The 24267-nt window shown below is 37.1% G+C and overlaps 1 long non-coding RNA gene across 1 annotated transcript; it reads left to right on the top strand.

The window, feature by feature from the left end:
- Positions 1 to 3156: 3156 nt before the first annotated feature.
- LOC140164100 (uncharacterized) lies at positions 3157 to 11319 on the top strand. The gene is made up of 4 exons (XR_011860497.1): positions 3157 to 3790; positions 7042 to 7190; positions 7983 to 8067; positions 11242 to 11319. It is a non-coding gene; the product is annotated as an uncharacterized lncRNA (long non-coding RNA).
- The last annotated feature ends 12948 nt before the right edge of the window (positions 11320 to 24267 follow it).

The following is a 24267-nucleotide window of genomic DNA, read 5'->3' as shown; positions in this document are numbered from 1 at the left end:
TTGGAATAATCTGTAAAGCACATGAAGGTTTCCTATTGGCCCGAGCATCACAAATACCGGTTAGGCATGAGCGGCTGACGCTAAGCCCAGCCCCAGCAGTAGTGTGTACATGATGTTTGAAGCATCTCTCTTATGTCATGTTCTCTAGACCTAGTATATAATAGGCCTATTTTGCAGTTAACATTTGACGAGCGCGTACTACCAACCATGATGTTGCAGAGTCAGAGCCAAAAACGTTATGCGGTGCAAAAAGTTCATTCATAAATTTCCACTCTGCAACAGCAGATTGCCTCAGCAACAAACAGGGCAAGTGCATTTCAATGCAGTAAATCGCCATCGCCATGTAGGCATACGGTTAAAATATGTGCTCAAATCAAAGGTTCACTGCAAAAATATTATAGGGACTACTTTTCACCTAATTTTAGGAGGCTTATTTTGAGCCCTAAATTATAATTATGATAACTGGAAAGGTGAACATCTCCATAGGGAGATAATTGGAAATATATTATATCAATCATGCATAAACAAAGTTTGCTGACTCAAGCTTGCCCTGTGCGTATGCATGTATGTAGGCCTGGCCTAGAGTGGGGTTTTGAGTACGGTACTAGTCTAATGTGCATCATGTTCAACACTGTTCATGTCACGTCCGTCCGATAGTGATAATGTCGTTACAGCGCTGTAAGCGCGCTGAGAAACTCACCCTTGATGTGTGCATGTACGCTCTGTGCGATTAACATTATGTGTGCGAAGTGTAAAATTCACCAAAGTATGAGCATTTACACAACACACAATTAAGCACAATTCTTGACTAGGTGCTGTGCCTACAGCCTACTTGATACATTAATGGCGTGCAGAGAACGCGCATTAAAAGGGCATTTTGTGATCCACAGCCTCATCCCCCCACTATTCTCAAAAAAAGTTGTGATTTTTATACCACTCACTGTACCTCTGGCTACATAATGTTTGGGGCTGTGCAATAATTATGAGCCCTGGGAGGGTAAAATTGGGGGGGGGGCAAGAAATTTTGGTGAGTCGAAAGAGGGGGCCCGGGCAAGAAATTTTTGGCAAAGCTGAGAGGGGGGCAAGAGATTTTTGGCACTCGTTCTTGGGGCGCCTTTTAAATAAAACGCTCTAAAAAGGCGTGGGAAACCGTACAGAAACGCTTAAATATGCAAATTTTCATGCTACGCTTCGCAATAACATGTACATAGACCATGTAAAGTTTGCAAATTGGCATGTGCAAGTAGGGGGGGGGGGCAAAGATTTTTTGGCAGGCCGAGAGGGGGGGGGGGGGGCAGCAATTTTTGGCAGGCCGAGAGAGGGGGGCAAGCGATTTTGGCGAGCCCCCCCCCCACCCCCGGCCTCATAATTATTGTACACCGGGATTGCACAGCCCTTATGTACCAAAAATTTCTTGCAGATTAATTTGTTTAGCCAAAATATCACCAAATTTGAATTTCCTTCGAACTGGTATGTACCAGAACGAAATTACAACAGTGGCCTATGGAGCACACCTTTGTTTCATAATCAGCGTTCGAAATTTTGGTTGTCCGTTCGCCCGGGACAACTAAAAAAGTCGCCGGACAACCAAGAATACTGATTCGGTTGTCCACCGGACAACCATAAATCTGTAGCCTTTGTCACAGTTGTAGGCCCACAGAAAAACCAAAAACTTGAGACAGACAACCAGAAATTGTAATCTGGTTGTCCATGGGACAACCATTTATTTTTCCTTAATTCGAACACTGTTCATAACCATGAAGGTACAGGACATTTTTGTTTTTGCTATAGCCCCGAATGAAATGTATTTAATTATGTTTGTACTCACTCAGGTAGCATTGTGTGTGAATTTTACATCCGGACTAGAGGCTATTCTATTTTTATGGGCATTTTAGTGTCTAAAATGGCCCAAAATAAGGGTTTTTCAATATTGCTGTCCATTTCTAATCGTCATCCCCATAGGCTTTACATGTAAAATAAAAAGGCTCGTAAAAATTTAATAGCCTCTAGTTCGGATGTAAAATTCACACAAAATGCTTTTGAGTGATTACAAAGATAATTAAATACTTTTCATTCGGGGCTATGTGGAATTTTTTTTATGTATTCCTTGTACAATGAAATTTCACAATAAAATGTCCATTGGAAACAAAGGTGAGCAGTGCAGTGTAATACACTAAATCATGCATATAAACTTCATAAGCATAAATTGGAATCAACTGAAATTTTGGGAATAAGCTTTTTAGTAGATATCTATTGAAAAATGTCATAAAAAGAGGATGCTAGGATCACAAAATCCTCCTGTAAGTTGACACGCACAGTGACAATTAAAAAAGACAAATATTTTTTTGCTAATTATAAGCTCTCAAATTTTGGAAGATTAAAAAAATAAATTAATTAAAAATGCACTCATAAAGTTAGATATTCATAAAAAAATATATATAATTATTTATGTAATGGGTTTGAGCACTCTAAATTCCAAAGTTAGTCACTTGTATAAAAGTAGGCCTAAACTTGTTATAGCAATATTGTAAAATATGATGAGTTAGCCCCCCCCCCCCCATTTTATTTGTCAAAATTCCGATTTTTACACGATTTACATAATAGCAAGTTGGTGGTGCGCGCCTTAGACATTTGGCTACGGGCTGCGGATAGCAAGGACAATTTTCAGAAAAAAAAACACCATGTTGCCCCATTTTGCACTACAGAAGAAGAAGAGCTGAACCACTGCCCTTGTGAAGTAATTTTGTGAGCTAAGATTTGATTAATACCCAGTTATGTGAGTAAAGAACAAGAAAGACATGAGAATTCATCTGGTTTAGCTCTGACAATTCAACTTGAGGCTGAAAATAAAAAATCTGGTACATGTATCTAATGAATAGTTTACATCCAAAAGCAACCAAACTTGAGCCAAATCTCGATATGAGAGCTTGCATGTAATGGTGGTATTCAAGGTCAAAGGTCATTTGAGGTCAACTTGTAAATAGGCTGAAAAGGATGATTATTAGTTGTGTTATTTACATTGTCCGGCGTCGCCCGGCGGACCTTGGCGAGGAGTAGCGGTAGGCGTTGCCAGGAGTAGTGGCAGTGTGAGCGATGGTAGCGTAAGTTCCGCCAGGCGCGTACATCGACAATTTACTGGGTGTACTGGGTGTACCCTCCGCCAGGTGTAAGTTGCAATGTAAACACTGCTACTCCTGACACCCGGTGTAAGTTTCACCTTTTGTTGGTCGGAACTAAGACATTACATATTGCGTGGTTGAAAAAGGTCACAGAAACACTGGAAGTGGTAGTCGATGTTTACACCGACCAGAAGTGAATGCTTGGTGGATCGGCGTAGTGCTAGGAGTAGGCTAGGTGTGGACACGCTGTAGGAGTAGCGAAAATATTTGTGGAATTTTTATCAATGTTAGCGTAACTTTACGCCGGGAACACGTTGAATTAGTGGACATGCTTGTAAGTCCTTGTCAACTTCCAGTACATGTATAGGGATCAGCAGGAGTAACATATTTCCTTTTTCGTAGCAGACTTGGGACTACATGTAGGATCATATGCATAGGCTCTTAAAACCTGTGACTAAAACTGTTGAACATTGCTTTAATTGCCAAGTAATAGGAATAGATCTTTTATTTTATTACACAGGAGTGTAAAATTTAATTCTTCATTATTCTTTGTTAATTTGTATTTTTTGATTTTACAGCTAGAAGAATCTTAATGTAGAAGGAAAGTATATAGAGAGCTTTTTTCCGAAATGGCAGTATATCACAAGTTACAGACTTCGAGGTTTCCAGAGGTAAGAAATTGAAAAGCAAGCCAGTATTGCAGTGGGGGCAGTCTCTCCCCGGGAAATCTCAGTGCTCCCTGATACTAATATAGATTCCATATCATATTGGAGCGATGGGAAAAGGTTTTAACTTTAAAAAGTTGTCCCAAATAGGGGACGATTGGTCATTAAGGGGGTACTACACCCCTGTCCAATTTTGTGCCTATTTTTGCATTTTTCTCAAAAATCATAGCACATTGGTGACAAGTAAGATATGTATATTATAGGGGCAAGGACTACAACTACTGCACTGGAAATTTATTTCAGCACAGACAACAGTTGTGGAGTTACAGTCAAAAATGAGGGAAAACCAGTATTTGATCAATAAATCAATAACTACTTGCCTTGAGTTGCTGAATTTTCAGTGCAGTAGTTGTAGTCCTTGCCCTGTAATATACATATCTTATTTGTCACCAATGCGCTATAATTTTTGAGAAAAATGCAAAAATAGGCACAAAATTGGCCAGGGGTGTAAAATTCCCTATAAGACTATTGGTCATTAAGATTTATATTATCAATTTCTGATTCGCGTCTCAAAGAAACTTGCCATGAAAGAAAAAGGAGTTATGTTGTTCGTACAATCAACTATAATTTTTGTTGACATAATTATAGGCCTAAATCATGTACTTCACCATGTTAAAAACTTCACCATGTTATTTGAATTTTATATTGATTTGGGCAATGATACCAAGGCAGACAGAAAGTCAGATGGAGGGATGAGATAGCAAGTTTCATAGGGATCAGGTGGATGGCAAAAGCAAATGACAGGAAACTTTGGTGCCAACTTGGGGAGGCTTTAAGCCCTGCAGTGGGCTGAATACGGCTGATGATGATGATGAAATCAAAATTGTACTTAGCTTATTATTTTACTATAGGACTATTTTTACTTCACTACTCTATGTGCGTGTTTATAGTGAGCCAGATTATCCGGTATTTAGCGTATATTAACATAAATCAATTGTTAGGCCCAAAAAAAATAATTGTTTGTTTGTCCTCCACAGCTTTGAAAGAGGGCGTGCGGGCGGATTTTTTTTTTTTTCGGTTTGGCATATTCCTGGACCTAGCTAGAGCTTAAAATAAATGCCATATTCATAATGGTGACTTTAAAAAAAAAACATTTTGTGTATTTAATATGCAGTTATAATTTGTGTTCATGACATAGTCTTTTAATGATTTCATATCCAATGTATTTTGAAGTCACTAAAAATAATAGACTATGACATGAACACAAGCTATAACTTTGCAAATTGAAGACACAAAATGTTTTTGGGGGGCTTTTTTTTACTTTCAACCATGAAAGATCTTAGTATTTAGCTCTAGCTAGGTCCAGAGATACTCCAAATCTGAAAAAAAAGTTGAATTTTACTTATTTTTATTAAAAAAAAATTTAAAAAAATTGGTCAGGCCTTGATCTGAGGAGCGGGCAGTGGAGGACAAACAAACAACCTTTTTTTTTGGCCTTATTGCAGTATAATAAGTCCACTACAATTTTAACATTATTGAGCCCCTCCATTCCACGGGCACCACCTGCACAAAAGTGATGTTCGCTCCAACTAGATATTGAACATATTATAGACCGTATTTACACTATTTTTGCCCCCCCATCAATGCCCCATCATTTGTTTCAACTTGAAACATTTGAACCAGAAGTCCAAAATATAGTTAGTCATTTTGGTGTGATTTTTAAGCTTACCTATTTTTTCTTGAATTACTGTTGTGAAAAAGACCTAATAAATGCCCCCTCTTAGTACCCAGTACAGACCAAACACTAGAAACCCACAAAGACAAGAAAGTGCTCATATTTGGCGAGGCTAGGCGAGAAAAGGTAAAAGACAAGGTAGCATATTAAACAAGAATTTGTCTTTAAAAAAGACAAGTTCACAGATCAAGTGTATAGTACATGTACTTTGATCTAACATTTAATATTCATATCTAACCTACTCTGCACTTATTCGACAATAAATAAGTGATATGAGGCTTAATAATGATACCTGCGTCTTGACTCTGGAAAAAATATTTTTTAAAAAGCTCATTTTGCATTTAGTTTTTAAGCCACCTCTGGAGCCACCTACAGGATCTCATTTTGCATTTAGGTTTTTATTAATTGCGTTGCAAAGTAGCAAAACTGTCTTTATATATGGCCCAATCCGTGCCTGGAAAAGGCTATCCCCTCTTACAACCTATCAACAGGTCTGATTTCTGTAATGAGGTGTCATCAGGTTTGCAAGAGATATAATAATACCAAATATAAAGACCATGAAATTCACCACATCACAACCAAGCTCACCTTGGGTGCCCATTCCTTTTTTAAAGGAATTTTTATTAACTCATTGCTAGCTTTTGTCAGGGCCAGGGATATTTGTCTTTGTCAATATTATACAGGTTTATACACATGGGTTATTACAAGCGTTAATAAACATTCAATTAGATATAGATAATGGACTTAGTTTTGTGCAATGTAGTTATATTGAACTTTATCTAAAGTAAATAACATGCTACACAGTTTTCTATACAGAATGATGAGGCCTTTTGTGATGAGGCCTGACCTCGACCTGCTAGTTTTGATTAACCAAATCAGTTATGTGTATTGTCAGCATGTGATGGCTATAAGCCAATTACAAACATGTTTCTAAAAAAGGCTAAAAAATTCCTACGCTGGATAGACTCTTGGCTAGGTTAAGTGCTAATAGTAAGTTGTCATGTTGGGCAAGATTAGATAAAGGCATACAAACTAGGGTATGAGATATTGGAAATATTTCCTAGCCTCTTAAGCACATGGTTGGTGGGCTATATAGATATTCAAGACACAGGGTATGTAAGGGACAAACTGTGCATATGAGATGTGGGTGCAAGTGGTATCATTTCACTACCTTGAAAAAAGGCGAGGAATGGCTCAGATTAAGTCTTGCTCAGATCCTGGACAAGTTTGGCAAGGAAAGGCAAGGTACATCCAGCACATCCATACCTGCCACAGACCCTTGTCTGGAATATAAGATTCCACACCACCAAAGCACACCATGAAGGTAAATGGCTGGTAAAAAAAAATCAGTGTTTTTATTGTAAGAACCACACCGGGATTGATTTCAAAAGAATTAAGGCTCACGTGCCTATCTTTGTGATAGCTGTACTTTGTGGATGGTTTTCTCAATATCTAAGCATAAAAAGATTACATTTGTTACAATTATGAAATTTGAGGCACGTTTTTTGTTCTTCTTCACCAGATGACGTCACTACATATAATCAGTGTGCTGTAAGATTGACAGGATGTACATAGTTTTCAACATGTCACTGTGAAAAAATCAAGCTGGCAGCTGCTGCTTACCTACCCAATATTTGTTGGTTATATGGAAGAACATATCATAAACATTAGGTAACATGGTGTTTTGAATGAACCAGGGAGGTTTAACAATGAGAAAACGATCAATTCCTCCATATCTTTTAACACATACATGAATAGGAACTCTATTTGGCCGCGTGTACCCTGTATTTGACATGTATGACAGACACTCTAAAAACACTGTCTGGCAATGTGCTATATTTAGATCACTGAGCAAGATAAAATACAAATTGTCATGATTGTGGAATAGTGGAACACCTGATTTTTTGGCATATTTGTCATGTTTACACATGTCCCAACTTGCACCTAAATGGAATCAGCCAAATTTGTTGTGTTTGTAATTGTAGGTCATCAGAGCAAAGTTCGACATAATGTCATAATTCAAGAATTATGACATTATGTCCTCCTATATAACTGCATGTATAACTGCATGTTAAACGGCCATAATAACCAGCAGGGTTTATTTCACTTTACCTTGTTATTTCAGCTCAAATGGACAGAAACCTTTCCCAATAATTATTATTAGCATTATTTTAGCATTTTAAGTGCATAATAACAAATTTAAAATTTGAAGGAAATCGTACATTAAGGCTTTAAGCTTACCTGAAAAAGTCTTCTTACCATGCTAAAGTACATGTAATTATTAATCAGCTAGTCAAGACCATTCCTCTTGTACAAGATATTAATTAAGGCCTATAAGCCTAAACTGAAAAATTGGGGTTTTGTGGAGTAGGCTAGGTGCTAGTTACTGACTCGGAGACATGACTGAGTTTGGTTTAATGCAGTTGCAGTAATCTGTCTGATTTCAATTTTATTTTTGTTCAGATATGACCATGTATGTGACCATCTGCCATCAAGAAACCTGCCACAAACAAGAAAAGCCATTAAAAGGGGATGCTGTGTTTCATGGGTAAGTCCAACTCACTGAACTATTGCTTTGCCTACTTAACAATATGTATGGTTATATTAATGTTTGTTTCAACTTGTTCTGTGACTCAATTAAAAATATCTGAAAGGCTGAGAAACAAAAAATTAGGCCCTGCCTGATTATCATAATTATCTTAATGTTGCTATCTTCGGTAGATAGCACATGGTTAGCAATACACATGCTGCATTAATTCTAGTCGGCAACTCGGCATCAATACTTAAACTTGAATAATTTCACTTTTAATGGTCGAGATATGTTGAGAAAGGCTACAGATCATGTATGACCCTTTATCATTCAGTAGACATGAATAACAACATTTCATTGGTTTAATAGCCAAATAATATAATTTTGTATTGTTCAGCGTTCATAAATTACCGTACAATATATAGCCGTATTATTCAGCTCTTAATCAGTACCGGTAATTAACGGGCCTGCATACTCGTGTTGTATTGTGCTGATCGCGTATGCGGTAGAGACGGCAATTACGCGCTACCTCACGTTGTGTGCTAAGTGTGCTTCACACGTTGGCACTAGCGCGCTGTATTACATGGCCTGGCGGTAGTTGCATGACAGAAAACTGTAAAGCATGCGTTGAAGAGTTTGGAGTAGGCCTATAACTTGATCACTTTATGATTGTGGTATTATTTAATTATTATTTTTGTTTGTTTGTTTGTTTGTTTGTTTGTTTATTTATTTATTTTTTTGTTTGTTTGTTTGTTTGTTTGTGTTTATTTGTGTTTATTTGTGTTAAGGGGGTACTACACCCCTGGCCAATTTTGTGCCTATTTTTGCATTTTTCTTAAAAATTATAGCGCATTGGTGACAGGTAAGATATGTATATCATAGGGGCAAGGACTTTAACTACTGCACTGAAAATTCAGCAACTCAAGGCAAGTAGTTATTGATTTATAGATCAAATATTGGTTTTCCCTCATTTTTGGCTGTAACTCCACAACTGTTGTCTGTGCTGAAATAAAATTTCCAGTGCAGTAGTTGTAGTCCTTGCCCCTATAATATACATATCTTACTTGTCAACAATGCGCTTTCATTTTTGAGAAAAATGCAAAAATAGGCCCAAAGTTGCGCAAGGGTGTAGTACCCCCTCAAATGTATACTGAATGATAAATTTGTTACCCCCTGTCTGTTCAAATGCAATACGAAAAATATCACTGGTTTTGAGGTCGATCACACGAGGCCGCATTCAGTATTATGCATGAACAAACAGGGGATAACTAATAGTATTTGACATGTATGACAGACACTCTAGAAACACTGTGTGGGGATGCACTATATTTACATGTACATGTAGATCACTGAGCAAGATAAAATACAAATTGTGGAATAGTATATAACCAGATTTGTCTGTTTTGGTGTAAGTTTTTTGCTAATTTGCATTACATGGGGGTGGGGGGCTAGATATGGGGATTTGGAAATATGCTCAAAAATGGCTTCAGATTGAATTTTGAAAGTTAAAGATTTCCTTCAAATTTAAAATTTGAAGGAAATCGTACACTAAAGGAGGATTTCGTGATCCTAGCATCCTCTTTTTATGACATTTTTCAGTACATATCCACGAAAAAAGCCTATTCCCAAAATTTCAGTTGATTCCGATTTTGCGTTTGCGAGTTATGCATGATTATGTGTATTACACTGCTCCATAGACAATGCGTTGTAATTTCGTTCTGGTGCACCAGAACGAAATTCAAATTTCACGATATCTTTGCAAAACAATTAATCTGCAAGAAATATTTTGTACATTTAAACATTATGTAGCCAGAGGTTTCCAGTGATATAAAAATCTCAACTTTTTTTGAGAAAAGTGGGGATGAGGCTGTGGATCACGAAATGCCCTTTAAGGCTTTAAGCTTACCTGAAAAAGTTTTCTTACCATGCTCAAGTACCGTAGAATGGGGTGAATAGGGACACAGGGGTGAATAGGGACAAACATGAGAAAAGTTTTTGAAATCTCATTTTTTCACATTTGGTTAACACTTTTTTTTTTTATTTCCACATATTGAAAGAGCAATCAAACAGTGTTTAGAAAATGGTTCAGCAGATGTCAAAGAATAAATTCAGGATACAGGGTGTCCAAAATACAATTATCTAAAATAGTTCTAAAAAATGGGGTGGTCAAAACTTTACTGCTCCCACGACCACTGTTTTAGAAAATGAGCTGGAAATTTACTAGGACCTAGCCTGTTAGGTCCTACAACTGTCTCTAAAAGATTATTTATTAATTATGACAGGAATTTTTATAACAATTTTTTTAATATTTTTCAGGTAAATGTCACCTAATACGGGGTGAATAGGGACATCCTTGCCACAACCACCCTTACACCACCACACCTTACCCTACCACCCTACCCTGCTCCACCCTTACCCCACTACCTTCATGAACCTACCCCACCACCTTAACCCTACCACCATGTTACCTTTTCTTATACCCCACCACCCTGATCCTACTACCCCAACACCCTACCCTACCCATACTTCCCTACCACCCAGAACCCTACCCAGCCACCCTTACCCCACCACATCCTACGGCATTTCTTCTTGTACTGATGAGCCTGATCAATGTTGTCAAGAAATCAGATTTCAATCAATTATGATGGTATGAATTACCCTGACATGTTTCTATTGTTTTTTAAAACTCACTTGGTGTCCCTTTTCCCTTCATGTGGGGGTAAAAATGCAAGTACACTCCTTCAAAGTTGTACTTTTCTTGTCAAGACCAGTGCTGTCCCTATTGACCCCAAAGTCTGGGGTCAATAGGGACACCTAAAATTTTATTTTAAAAATATATACCCCCACATATATTCAATTTTTATAATGGTGGATTAAAGGCATCATGGGTGGACATAATATGCCCTCAAAAGTTTGGCTCATGGGGCTACAGGAAAAAAACTACAATCTAGAGAGTGCCCAAACTGTCCCTATTCACCCCATTCTACGGGGTACATGTAATTATTTATCAGCTAGTCTGGACCATTCTTCTTGCACAAGATATTAATAAAGGCCTATAAGCCTAACCTAAAAAATAGGGGTTTTGTCAAGTAGCCTGGCCAGGTGCTAGTTTAGACTCTGAGACATGACCGAGTTTGGTTTAATTAATGCAGCTGCAGTAATCTGTCTGATTTCAATTTTGTTTTTGTTCAGATATGACCATGTATGTGACCATCTGGCATCATGATGAAGTTACAGAAAAAATCCTTTGACTATTTACAAGAAAACCGCCAAAAACAAGAAAAGCCTTTAAAAAGGGATGCTGTGTTTCATGGGTAAGTCCAACTCACTGAACTATCACTTTGCCTACTTGACAATAGGTATGGCTATATTAATCTTTGTTTCAACTTTAACATGTGTTCTGTGACTCAATTAAAAACATCTGAAAGGCTGAGAAGCAACAAATTAGGCCCTGCCTGATTATCATATCTTAATGTTACTATCTTCAGTAGATAGCACATGGTTAGCAATACACATGCTGCATTAATTTGAGTCGGCATCAATACTTAAAGCCATATTATAACATTTGCTGAGGAAGACTCCCTCACTGAATTTTTAAAATTCCTTTTTTTACACGATTAAATTGTACTTTATTAAACCAATATACCCTGCAAAAATCAACATATCAAAACGTTAGGGTACCCTAGCGTCATTGATCATTTTCTTATTTCATTCCATTAACAACCGTCCACTGACATCAACAAAATTCAGACATTTTCTCAAAACATTTGTATTACCGTACTAACCCCACAACTATGACATTATTAGTCGTATATCATGCTTCTTCATACCAAAACAAGCATGAGAATGTCCTGCAATTTAAAATCGCATCGAAAACAATGTAGATGATATTGTTTACTCGCAAATAATTTTTATTCACCATCGCCTATGTATTAGAAATGCTTCGATCTCTGCCTGAGATCCGCGTTTTTCAGCTTTTCTACTGCTTTTCTATGTATTTTGACCATTTATCTCAAAACGTTACAACGTCGTGTCACCATTTGTACACCTGCTTCCTGGTATCCAATTGAAGCTTGGGATGTTTCCAAGCTTCTCATCTAATAAAGAATCTGATTTGCCAAGTATCTCACTCGCTTATAGCGAAAAAACTATAAAAGGAGTATATGAACTTCTGAAGCAAAACCCCATATCACCTCTGCATGAACCAGGTATATTGGTCTCTCCGCAATCTGTATACAGTGCGTGCAGTGACACGGTTGGTATGCTGAGATTTCACCAAAGGTTAAGGATGGTAATCTGAGAATGCATAGAGCGTTACACAGAGATCGGGTTTGACCTTGTGATCCCTATAAGCAGTGTTGGAAAGAAGTAATAAGTCGCAGTGTGCAAAGGGTCTCTCACAGCTAAAACGTTTTGATATGGACTCTAGGTGCTGTAGTTTTGTCAAAATCCGAGATTTTTAATAAAACGCCGGAACCGGCACTTTATTATTACGATGGAATTATTAGTCGACCGCATACACGATGTTCATAACACACATTACGTACACGGCGTGCGGGACCGTGATATACACAACAAAGGGTCGTACCACAACACGACCGAAGGAGTGGTACGTATAGGCGACATGTGCGCTGGTAGTAAATTCCAATTTTCTTTGCTTTGCCGAAGTTGTTCGGCTCAAAAATAAAAGGGGATATATCTGACGGTAAAAGCTAACATTTTATGGCAAAGAAATGCTAATCTATTTTGTTTGAAAATGTTATAATATGGCTTTAAACTTGAATAATTTCACTTTTAATGGTCAAGATATGTTGAGAAAGGCTGCAGATCATGTAAAATGGGGTTTTAAGAAAAAATTTAACCCTGCAGATTCCACACCACCAAATCACACCACCAAGGTAAATGGCTGGTAAAAAAAATCAGTGTTTTTATTGTAAGAACCATTGAGCTGCTTACCTACCCAATATTTGTTGGTGTTTTGAATGAACCAGGAAGAGTTAACAATGAGAAAACGATCAAAACCTCCATACCTTTTAACACATAAATGAATAGGAAATCTATTTGGTGGTGTGCACCCATAAGTAGCACCCAATTAACACCTTTGTTATCATGTTGACTCAATTGGTCATCAGTCAAGATTAATAGGTAAATTTTCACGGGAAAATTTTCTGGACACGTGACCAATGCGTATCAATGTAAGTGTAACCTTGAGCCTGATCTCTGACCCCTGGCGGTGACCTCGCTATTAAGGGTGTGAGTGAGTCCCGGGAATTCGAGTCCCGCCCGATAATCCTATTACCCGCCCGGTACCGAAATTAAAAAAAAAAAAAAAATTTAATTTTTTTTTCAAAGTTTTTTTCGGTTTTGTAGTGACTCTGGACCTAGACCTAAATGCTAGGATCATGGTTGACCTAAAAAAAAAAAATTAAAAAAAATGAATTTTGCACATTGTTTTGTAATTTTAATATGAAAATTGATGCATAGTTTTCATGTCATACTCTATTAATGATATCAAAATGCATTCAAATTTTTTTTTAAATTTTTTTTTTTTTTGCAATTTGGTGCCGGTTACCCGCCGAAAAATCGCTGGTACCGGGCACAAAATTACCGAAGATCACACCCCTACTTGCTATTCAAGTCTTAGTTATTTTGATTTGAAAAAGTAGTTTTGGCCGCCGTTTCGATAGAAATTCTAGCATTGCAAAATTATTGATTTCTTCACAATATCATCAAAACGTAATTTCAAAAATATTTACCTACGGAAAAAAATATTTATCTACGGAAACTCTTGTTATAACATTATAAACTTCCGACAAGTAACTTATTTTGCATCCAAGGAGAAGTTCTTCCTATTCAAATACATTGGAAGACCACCCGCTGTGCTCGGGGTCACATTCCATAATGCTAATATGTCTGCGCCCATGGGTATCACGTGAATATTTTCCTATTAATCTTGACTGGTCATTAACAATTTTAATTTTTATTACAGTAATTCCTGCCAGACAGCCCAGGAAGGTTATGACCAATTGAGTCAACATGATAACAATGTGTTAATTGGGTGCTTTACTTATATTCCAGACAAAATGTGCTGGAATTTAGTACCTCACCATTTCTTGCCAAACTTGCCCAGGATGCCATTCCTCACCTTTTTTTAAAATATAAAGAATATGTGACCCGTCACATCAATAGTTACTGATTGCTACATGTACCCGTCCCTATTTAGTATGGGGCTTGTTTGAAACAAGTTTGTTGATGTTCAAATGCCAAATTGACTGCTCAGTGCCAGAAGTGGGTAAGTGCAATAGCTGCCATGTGAAGTATGAGTACAATGTACTGTGTGTAAACTGCCAAATGTTCACAGGGCAGCTATTGCTTCACAGGGCAGCTATTGCGCTTACCTACTTCTGGCACTGAGCAGTCAAAATACTGATGCCCTTGCACATTATTTTTTTTCCATCACAATGCACTCCACCTTCGGGGTTGTATCGTATAGGAAAAAAAATAAACAGCATTTGCATTGATATTTGTCATTTGAACTACAATAAAAATCATATCTAGTCATTAATCTCAAATCAAGAACTTAATTTTGTTAATTAAATGCAAGTTTAAACAAACAACATTACTTAAACTCTTAACGAGAGTAACAAGAGTAAAAACCTATATCATGTATTGTGTTATGTGTTAGACTTGATGATTCCAAGAAAGATGGGCTAACCACTGAGCTGTTATTTTATTAATTTTATTTTCCATAAATCTTCATTTTATCACAGGTGATCATATTCGCCATACCAAAATCACAATGCGTCGAACACAAGAGGTGCAGCTGTTTGTCTCAAAAGAGGAGAATTCCATAGAAGTGATGGGCGCTTGATGACTTGCTAGCCTACCTTATACCGGAAGAAAGGAAGCGTTCCTTGAGAATATTCATATAGGGCTGCTTGGTAGTTTGGTTTTAATAGTCTCATGGAATTAAAATAGTCTATAGAGAACAGAACTATAATCACTGCAAGCTCCTGTAAACTCATCTCCTCAAAATTGATTCACAATAACTTTTATCCCACTAAAAGTAGCACTTAGATAGTCTGCATGCTGTCTACTGAAGCTAATGCTAAGTATGTTTCATATGTTATCAAGATAGTCTGTATGCTATCTACTGAAGCTATGCCAAGTAGTTCATTCCACACATGCTGTCAACTGAAGATCATAGCAATTTTGTAATTTGTTATTAATATGTGATGTGATCAAGCAAAATCAGTTGGAACTCGTAAAAACATTTACAAATCTGGATTTTGCAGAAAACAGCATTGAAATTGAACAACAAATTCCAAAGATATGAGCAACTAAAGAGTTTCCAAAACAACCAGAAACAAAAGGAAATATTTACTTTGTTTGGCTATATCTCAAAATCGATATTTCCGAGTTCCGACTGATTTTGCTTGATCGCATCACATATATTATTATTTTAACATATTCTAGCTACTTGATTGTTTTGTATTACACAGGTGCTACTGAAGATAGTCCATTTTGTTTAGAGGTTAATGACTGTGCATCATTTGTCTTGAGGGTATTGTAAAATAAATTTATTTTAAACATTGTGCTTTGTAATCAAGGAATATCAGGAGCAGTGTAAAGCACAATGTTTAGATATTTTACAATGCCCTCAAAATACCTGATGCAAAGTCATTAACCACATTCATAACTGCCACTTTTCACTTTGCATCATATTTTCTTCTTTTAAATTTGAAAACAAAATAAAGTTTTAACTTTATCACAAAGTTGTCACAAAGTAGCTTCTCAGTCATCAAAAATATGTAGCATCAAAACCATAGCACCTATCAAAAAACAACCTTATTGGTGCAAAGTGGGGGCAATGGCTCATCTAAAATTGTAAACTTTGATAAGGTTGCACCAAGTTGATGTATCGTTATGATACACAAATTTTCATTAGAGATGAGGACTGTACAAGAATACTGCTTGGACTGCTTAAGACTTGCCCCTACTACTGTATGTAGATACCATTTTTCCTTCCAGAAAATGTATAATTTTTGATATTATTAGTTCATGACACATGGCCTTATAGTAAACATTTCACTTGAATGAACATATCCCCGATCTTATTTCAAAATACAATGCGAATGCACAACCTTGCATACTTAATGAAAAACACTAGCCAATCACGAGTGAGTTGGATTCTCTTCCCTGTTAGACACATGCAATAATTAATCACACAGTATACGTGGACAATCATCGCACTGTTGGCAGCTATGTTCATTCAAATGGAATTTTACTTAAGAAATAAAGGGTAATGCATGATCCTTTACGAAAATAATGTGTCGAGGCAGTAAAATAAATAATGGGTGGCGCGCAGCGAACCCATTATTTAAACGTTTTACTGCCGAGGACACATTATTTGCGTGTAAAATAATGCTGCACCCTTTATTTCTATTCTATTACCACAAAATAGTGTGATTTAAAGAGAAAATATCAAATTTTTTGCCCAAATATTTCAACTTGTTTACCTCAAGGTGGAGCGCATACTGCGTAAAAGCGTATGCACATTCAATAACACTACCTAACATTCCATTCTCCCCTATAAGCACATACAATAACACACTCCTGACATTCCATTCTCCCCTACATAAGCAGGTGTGTTGTGCGCTCTGCTGTCTTGCTGTGATGATAGAAGAACATAAAGTTCGTTGCCCTTGACACTTTATCGCTAATTAATGGTCTGTCACGTGACGCGTTTCAACAAATCACAGTGCGCGATTTTGAATAATGGGTCGTGGGGGTAATAGAATCTAAGATAAGATGTTTTGTATTTAACATGTGCTATCTACTGAAGATAGCATTTACAATTGTTTTGTATTAATCTACTGAAAATAGTGTTTAAGATTATTTTGAAATAAACACAGTGCTTTCTACTGAAGATACACTTCCGGGTTTTGTGGTGCAGTAGCTAGAGCATTGGACTCATGATCGTAAGGTTGTGGGTTCGAACCCCATTCTACATGTTATACAAGGATGCATCTGCTAAAGATATCACTTATCATACAAAACAATAATCTACTGAAGATAACATTTTGATTGTTTTGTATTACACAGATGCCATCTACTGAAGATAGCACATATATTGTTTTGTATTACACAGGTATTATCTACTGAAGATAGCACAGGTGCTAGCTATATAAATAGATTCATCAAGGTTATTGGTAGACAATATGAAAGGTTTCTTTTGAACAAAACTTTCACTTGCCATTGACGGTTTCACCTATCATGGTCAGTGACAGCACAATGAATTTTATTGGGGAGGCAAAGTGAATTTCAGGGGTGGGCAAAGTGAATTTCAGTAAGCGGGGTGGGCAAAATTAACAAATTTTGTGCAAAATAGCTGCAAAAAGTGGAGATGTTCTAATTTTGGTGAAATTCCTTCCTGCCCCCTGTAGTTCCGCCACTGATCATGATCGATGGGCATCATCAAAATGATGATTGGTGATTCCTCCAGTTGGATGTATCCTGACTGAAGGTGGTGTCTTATAAGGCAGGAGTAGACCCTTGTCTTTGTTCATGACATTGGGTCCTTGTCTTCTGATCAAAATTGATTCTTGACGGTTTCACCTATCATGGTCAGTGACAGCACAATTAATTTTATTGGGGGGCAGTGAATTTCAGGGGTGGGCAAAGTGAATTTCAGTAAGAGGGGTGGGCAAAATCAACCAATTTTGTGCAAAATAGCTGCAAAAAGTGGAAATGTTCTAATTTTGGGTTTTTACTGTGGTAAAAAGAAGTAAACTCATGTTTGAGGGCTGTAACTAGAGATCTGTAAGGAATCTGCTCACAATGAAAATACCACTGGAAAGAGCAAATTCTACACGTGTAAATAAAAGAAAGAATTGTTGCAATTGCTCACAGCAAACTCAAGTTATGCTCATTTGAATACAAACACCCATTTTGTAACTGCACACGGTTTCACTTCCCAAGTAGGGGCCTACCTATTATATTGATTGGTAAGGTGCGATATTCAAATGCAAATAAAGTTCTGTGGCAGGTGTGGTTTCGATCAATAATTCCTCCACGTTAAAGGGCTCTTTTCATTATGAATTTTACCTCATTGCACTACATTATTATAAAACGGGCCAAATGACAACATGGCACCACAATTTACCGCACGGGAGCGCACCTTTCTGTCGACGAAGTATCATGAAACTAAGAGTCCCACTGACATCTTTTTTTCGTCTCCAATTTCCTGCAGCTAACCGGGTTTCATGTAAGGGAGCAGTGTATAAGAATGTGAACAAGCTCAATGTGCATGGGACACTAAGGAACAGACAGCCGGAAGCTTCAGGCAGACCACGAACTGCTAGATCACAAGTGAACATTGTTAGAGTTAGACATGCGTTACAGCAAGACCAAAGATCAGCTCAATCCTTTAGCCAACATTCCCAAACAAGCTTCTGCCGGATCGTTCGTAAAGACTTGAATTGATATCCCTACAAACTATAGTACCGTCATGGACTTTGTTGAATATTAATTAAAACCAAAAGTTGTCTTTTCAACAATAAATCCTGTTAGCACTTTGCTGATTCGTAGAAATTGAAATCATTTCAAATGGATGAAAATCAATCAGCCGTGTGCAACTACAAAAAGGGATGGTTGTATTCAAATGAGTATAACTTTAGTTTGCTGTGAGCAAGTGCAACAATTCGTTTTTTTATTTAGACGTGTAGAATTTGCTCTTTCCAGTGGTATTTTTATTTTTAGCAGATTCCTTGTAGATCTCCATTTACAGCCCCTCAAACATGAGTTTACTTCTTTTTGACTCAGCCTGTATATTACACATGTGCTATCTACTGAAGATAGCACGTATCAGGCAGATTTTGTATTACACACATGCTTACTACTGAATATCATAACTTAGATTGTTGTTTTGTATTACATGCTTGCTATCTACTAAAGAGAGCACTTGGATTGTTTTGTATTCATGTGCTATCTTCAGTAGATATGAGGGACAATTGATAAGTTTGTGACCTAAGGTAGAAGATGAGCTATACAGTTGTAACTGATATTCTTTCCAGTTCACTGAATGATTACACAGAAAGTTTCAAGTAATTATTTTTTTAGTTTTTCTGTTAGAGACAATTGAACCTTGACAGTCGGCTGTTTCTAAGAATTGTCAATTTAGCCCTTTCTAAGAATTGTCAATTTAGCCCCTGTGGGGATGGTGGCTGGCTTTCCTGGGCAGGGATCGTATTCCAGTCTCTCCTTTCCACGTTTGAACTCGACAGCCCACTTCATGCTGTACGAAGAGGAAGTGTGGTCACTACATCTTAGTGGACCTGCTTGGGTGTTAAGCCTTTGAGATCGAGGTAGTGGAGATGACACTGTGGATTGGCTGATTTTCCCCCAGTTTTTTCCTTCAATTTTCATGGGTTTTTTTTTCAATTCTCAGAAACCGCTGTCAATGGCCCATGGTTCAGCTATGGTGCGGTAACCGCTCTAGTTACTCCATATATTTTGCCTTTTATCTCAATTTCAAATTTGCCGCGTATGGCCTCCATGGACCAGATCATATCACAATTTAAGATGTTCTATAGTGTGCCTTTAAGTGGCCAAGCAGGTTTGCCTGCCTTTTTACAGGTCTACTGATAATTTTTTACTGAATGAATTAAATATAACAATTCAATATTACTGTAGGGGCATATGTGTGTATGTATGTATGTCATTACGAGGGGCAGTCAGTATGTTTTAAGAGTTGACTCGTGATGTCATTTGTGGATCGTTTTCATGGCATTTCTCAATGATTACATAAACACTGTACCTTTGTCTTTCAAACAACACATGTAAAAATTATATCACACATATGATTACGTAAGAGCATTAGCATAAAATCAGTGGTCTAGAGTCGCCTGGTAAAATTGAGTCGTTTTTGTTAATGGAAATAAGAGGCTGAAATGATGAGGTATTGTTGTATTTTCTATATTTTCTATATTGGAGAATGCTGCCTTTTGGAACAGTAATGGAACACAAACTACCAGTTCATTAAACCATGTTTGTTGGGCTGTAAAGGTTTTAGTTTATTTAAAATGTGTGGTCAAATATGTCTTATTTTTGACAAAAACAAGGCTTTTCTTTCTTTAAAAATCTTGATATTGCCAAAAAAAAAGCAAACGTGGAAATTTAATTTTTTTTTGCCACTTCTGTTGACTAATCTCCAAACATTTAAACGGGAGTCTCCCGAAAATATTTGAATCCGTGATTAAAATATAACTGTTATTCTACCATTGTTACATTTATACAAAAAGTAGTAGTACAAAAAGAGAGGCCATCGTTTGAATGAGAATTTTTTTTAAAAACTTTTCTGGTCATTTCAGTTTGAGATCATCCATAAAAATTCATATGAATATTTAAATTACAATTTTCATAGCATTTTGTAATATTTTAGGCCCTATTTACATGGAATTTTGCAATTTTCGTGCATTTCCACCATGTTGTATCGGTCATCCCACCTACGCATGCATGAATTGTTGTTTCATTTGCACCAGTTATCATCGCACTGAGTACCAGCTCTCACACGTAACCAGTCATTATATTTTAGTCTGTTTCATTTTGGAGATAATTGATGTAATTTGTAATAACTGCTTTTTCATATTCGCCATTTTTGCAGAATAATTTCGCTTCCATTCAAGCCCTAAAGTTGTTGAAGTTTCCAGACGTCCTATTTCTATCAAAGTTTACTGGCAAGTCTCAAATTTTACCAAATGCAAACGGAGGACCTAGTGTTTATTCCTGCCCAAAACTAGCCATATGCACCTTGTACTTTTGCTGGTCTCGGACATTGTAAACACGTGTTTTTTCTGTAATTTAAAAGGCCCGCCTTTTTGCGTGATTTGGCAGTGTCCCTAGACTATTAATTTTATGCTAATGCTGTTACGTAATCATGTGTATGATATAATTTTTACATGTGTTGTTTGAAAGACAAAGGTACAGTGTTTATGTAATCATTGAGAAATGCCATGAAAACAATCTACAAATGACGTCACAAGTCAACTCTTAAAACATACTGACTGCCCCTCGTATGTACATAGAAAACCGGACTTACACATCCTTGATGAACAATTGAAAAAGGCATATATAGTTGAATTTCAAAGCCATTGCTAAGTATTTGAGCATCGGTGCTGCCATTGGCTCAAAATTTGTGTAGCAAATGCATGTCTGTGCCAGTGTGTAGCATGGGCCATCACATTGGGGGGCACCGACCATGATTGGGGGCACCGGATCTGATGGGGGGGGGGGGCACAAGTTGTTTTTCGGCAATTTTCCTGTGGGATTTTTTTAAAAACTTCAGCGATTGGGGGGACATGTGCCCCTATGACACTACACCACTGGTCTGTGCGGTCCATGCACAGAACTAGTTTTCGCTCTTCTGGTTGCCATTTGCTTGGCTATGGGTTTGCTCTTTGCCATGGTTTGGATTTTTGCTTTTCATGTGCTTTTCATGGTTTCTCACTTTTTGCTTGTAATTAGCTGCCTGCTCTGCAAGCTTTATGTGGCATTCTCTGTATTTTGTATACAGTGTGGTCCAAAAAGCACTTTACCCAATTTGAAAGCTTAATTTCTCAGAATTCAGAGCAGTCATTCCCAGTATTGTTACATATTTTAGATATATATCTGTCTAAAAATGGGTCGAAAATCACTTTGTCCACACGCAATAAATCAATGGGATGTATCCTATTACTATCCGCATTGCATTAGGCATAATGGGTAAACACCCTCGGCTTGTCATTCAAAAGTAATTTTGTTTAAGTTTATATGCATGAATGAATTACAATCCAAGATTTTAATCCTTACTATTCATGCTAGATACAATAGTGTACCCGAACTTCCAATTCCATGATTGACAACAAATTATGAAATTAACAAATCAATCACAATACTCTGAAAAAGATTTTCATAAAAATATGCAAAAACATTTGAAACGCCATGCAAGGCAAACTGTTGCGTATTATCAGTGGCGTACTGTGGCCGCCCTTTCCCCGGGGGGCTGAAGAAAGCCCCTTCCTCAACAGCCCGAAAAGGTTGCCCCAATTTTTTTACGGTCGATCGTTTGAAAAAGTGAAGAGCCAAAAAAAAAAAAAAAAAAAAAAAGGATTTATAGGCGCTACCGCCCCAAAAGCAACACATTTTGATTTATAGTACAATTTTTTCACATTTTCCACCCTTTTTCTTTACTAATTCTTTTTGCCGCCCTTCTTCTGCCTCCACCCCTCTTTTTGCCGCCCTTCTTCTTCCCACCGTCCCTTGATTTTGCCGCCCCTGCTTTGACCCGGGGGAGCTGGCGCCCCAAAGCCCCCCCAAATCGCGCATGATTATATAGCTTGACTCTGGAGTATGGAGTATTAGGCAGTAGTTCGGCCAGTTCTATTACGTCCACTCAGTCCTTCACATCTATTCAACATAATAATAGTTACTAATAGTAATGTACTTCTTATGATAGGTTTGGGTGGGATTCTGACGAGTCAAAAAAATATATCTGTTATTAAGTATACTTCTGCCAAAAAATCATGTCTTGTATTGTAAATTGCCATATCTTGACACCTTGAAATCCTGTCTAGAAATCCACACAGTCACAATATGCAATCAAATTGTGAGGATTAATATCTTGGATTATAAAAATTCGCTCATGCATGTAAAATTTTGAATGACAAGCCGAGGTTGTTTACCAATATGCATGCCTAGTGTATCCCTGTTGGTAATCGGATACATCCGATTGAATTTCATGTGGACATGGTGATTTTCGACCCTCTGACATAAAACTGCTGCCATTTTGTTACTTTGGCTTCTTTTTCTCATTTTTCCACATATTCTTAGATAGCTATATTTTTAAGATATGTAACATTTTTGAGAATAGCTGCTCAAAACTTCGAGAACTGAACCTTTCAAATTGGGTAAAGTTTTTTTTGGACCACCCTGTATAATTGCACTTATCAAATAAAATACTTGAAATATGTATGTATATATGTTCTAATGTGTTTCCTCATGTAAATTATAGTTACTAAATATGTACTTATTTTTTTACACATGATTAGGCTACTTGTTACAAAGCCTAATGTTTACAAATAAGGGAAAGGAAATAAATAAAGTATGAAGAGATTTGCTTATTTTGGGTTTTGATGATGATGATGATGATGATAAAACATTAGTCTGAAGCTGAAATTATGAAGATGATGTTTTGACAAAGTCTGTACAGAATTCTTATCATCTAATAGCATTTCAGTATTTCAGCTTGATTTTAATGTGCCTTGAATATAAAGTAGATCAAAGCAAAAGAATGTGTCCAGTGCTTTATTTCATTAACCATAATTATATTTATGAGTTCTGAAGACCTCCATTTTTGAGTTCTTGGGACGTAGCGACTTGCTACAGGGTGTATCAAAATGATTGGTACCCGTCAGTTTTCAGGGATTATGGACAGGACTGCCGCAACACAATGCAACATAGATGTACCTAATTTGTGGACAAATAATGTGAACGATAATAAACTACAAATTAAGGCCATTTTACTGTGATCCAATTTGGGAGATACAGGCTTGTCAATAAACATGAAAACGTATGGGTACCAATCATTTTGATACAGCCTGTATGATCCTCCCATCAATGTGTGCATCCAACTAACACATGGATCAAACACAGAACTTTTTACACATAAAATCCATACGTTGGACCATTTTTAGCAGTGAAGCCAGCTCAAGCAGTACCTGTGTCCTTCAGTTCATTCATAACAAACGCTTGGAAAATACTGCACAAATTTTGAGATGTTTTTTGATAACCTAGTTTGTAAATGTTAATGGTTTTGATATATTACGAGCGCAGCGAGCAGGAAATTTTGCATGTTTAAAGATTTCCATACTATTTTCATAAGCTTTTTATTCAAATGGCACCCATAAGTGTGTTCCATATATTATTACATACTAGAAAACAAACCTAGCTGGGGCATGTTGGTGTTTTGGAGGTATCTGATCCCAGCAAAATGTTCCAAAAATGTTCCCCTGGTCATTTGGTTTGTTGTCACCGAGTTTGAGCCATGGGCTCCATACAGATCTCCTGAAAATACAATTCTAAGATTTCCCCCCAGATGACCTTTGATCTGACTCCTGCAAAATGTTCCAAAATGTACCCCTGGTCATGAGGTTTGTTGTCACCGAGTTTGAGCCCTACCTG

Source organism: Amphiura filiformis, chromosome 11 (assembly GCF_039555335.1).
Source record: "Amphiura filiformis chromosome 11, Afil_fr2py, whole genome shotgun sequence".
Classification (NCBI taxonomy): Eukaryota; Metazoa; Echinodermata; class Ophiuroidea; order Amphilepidida; family Amphiuridae; genus Amphiura; species Amphiura filiformis.
The sequence above is the reverse complement of the archived record's forward strand: the minus strand, read 5'-3'. Positions and strand labels throughout refer to the sequence as shown.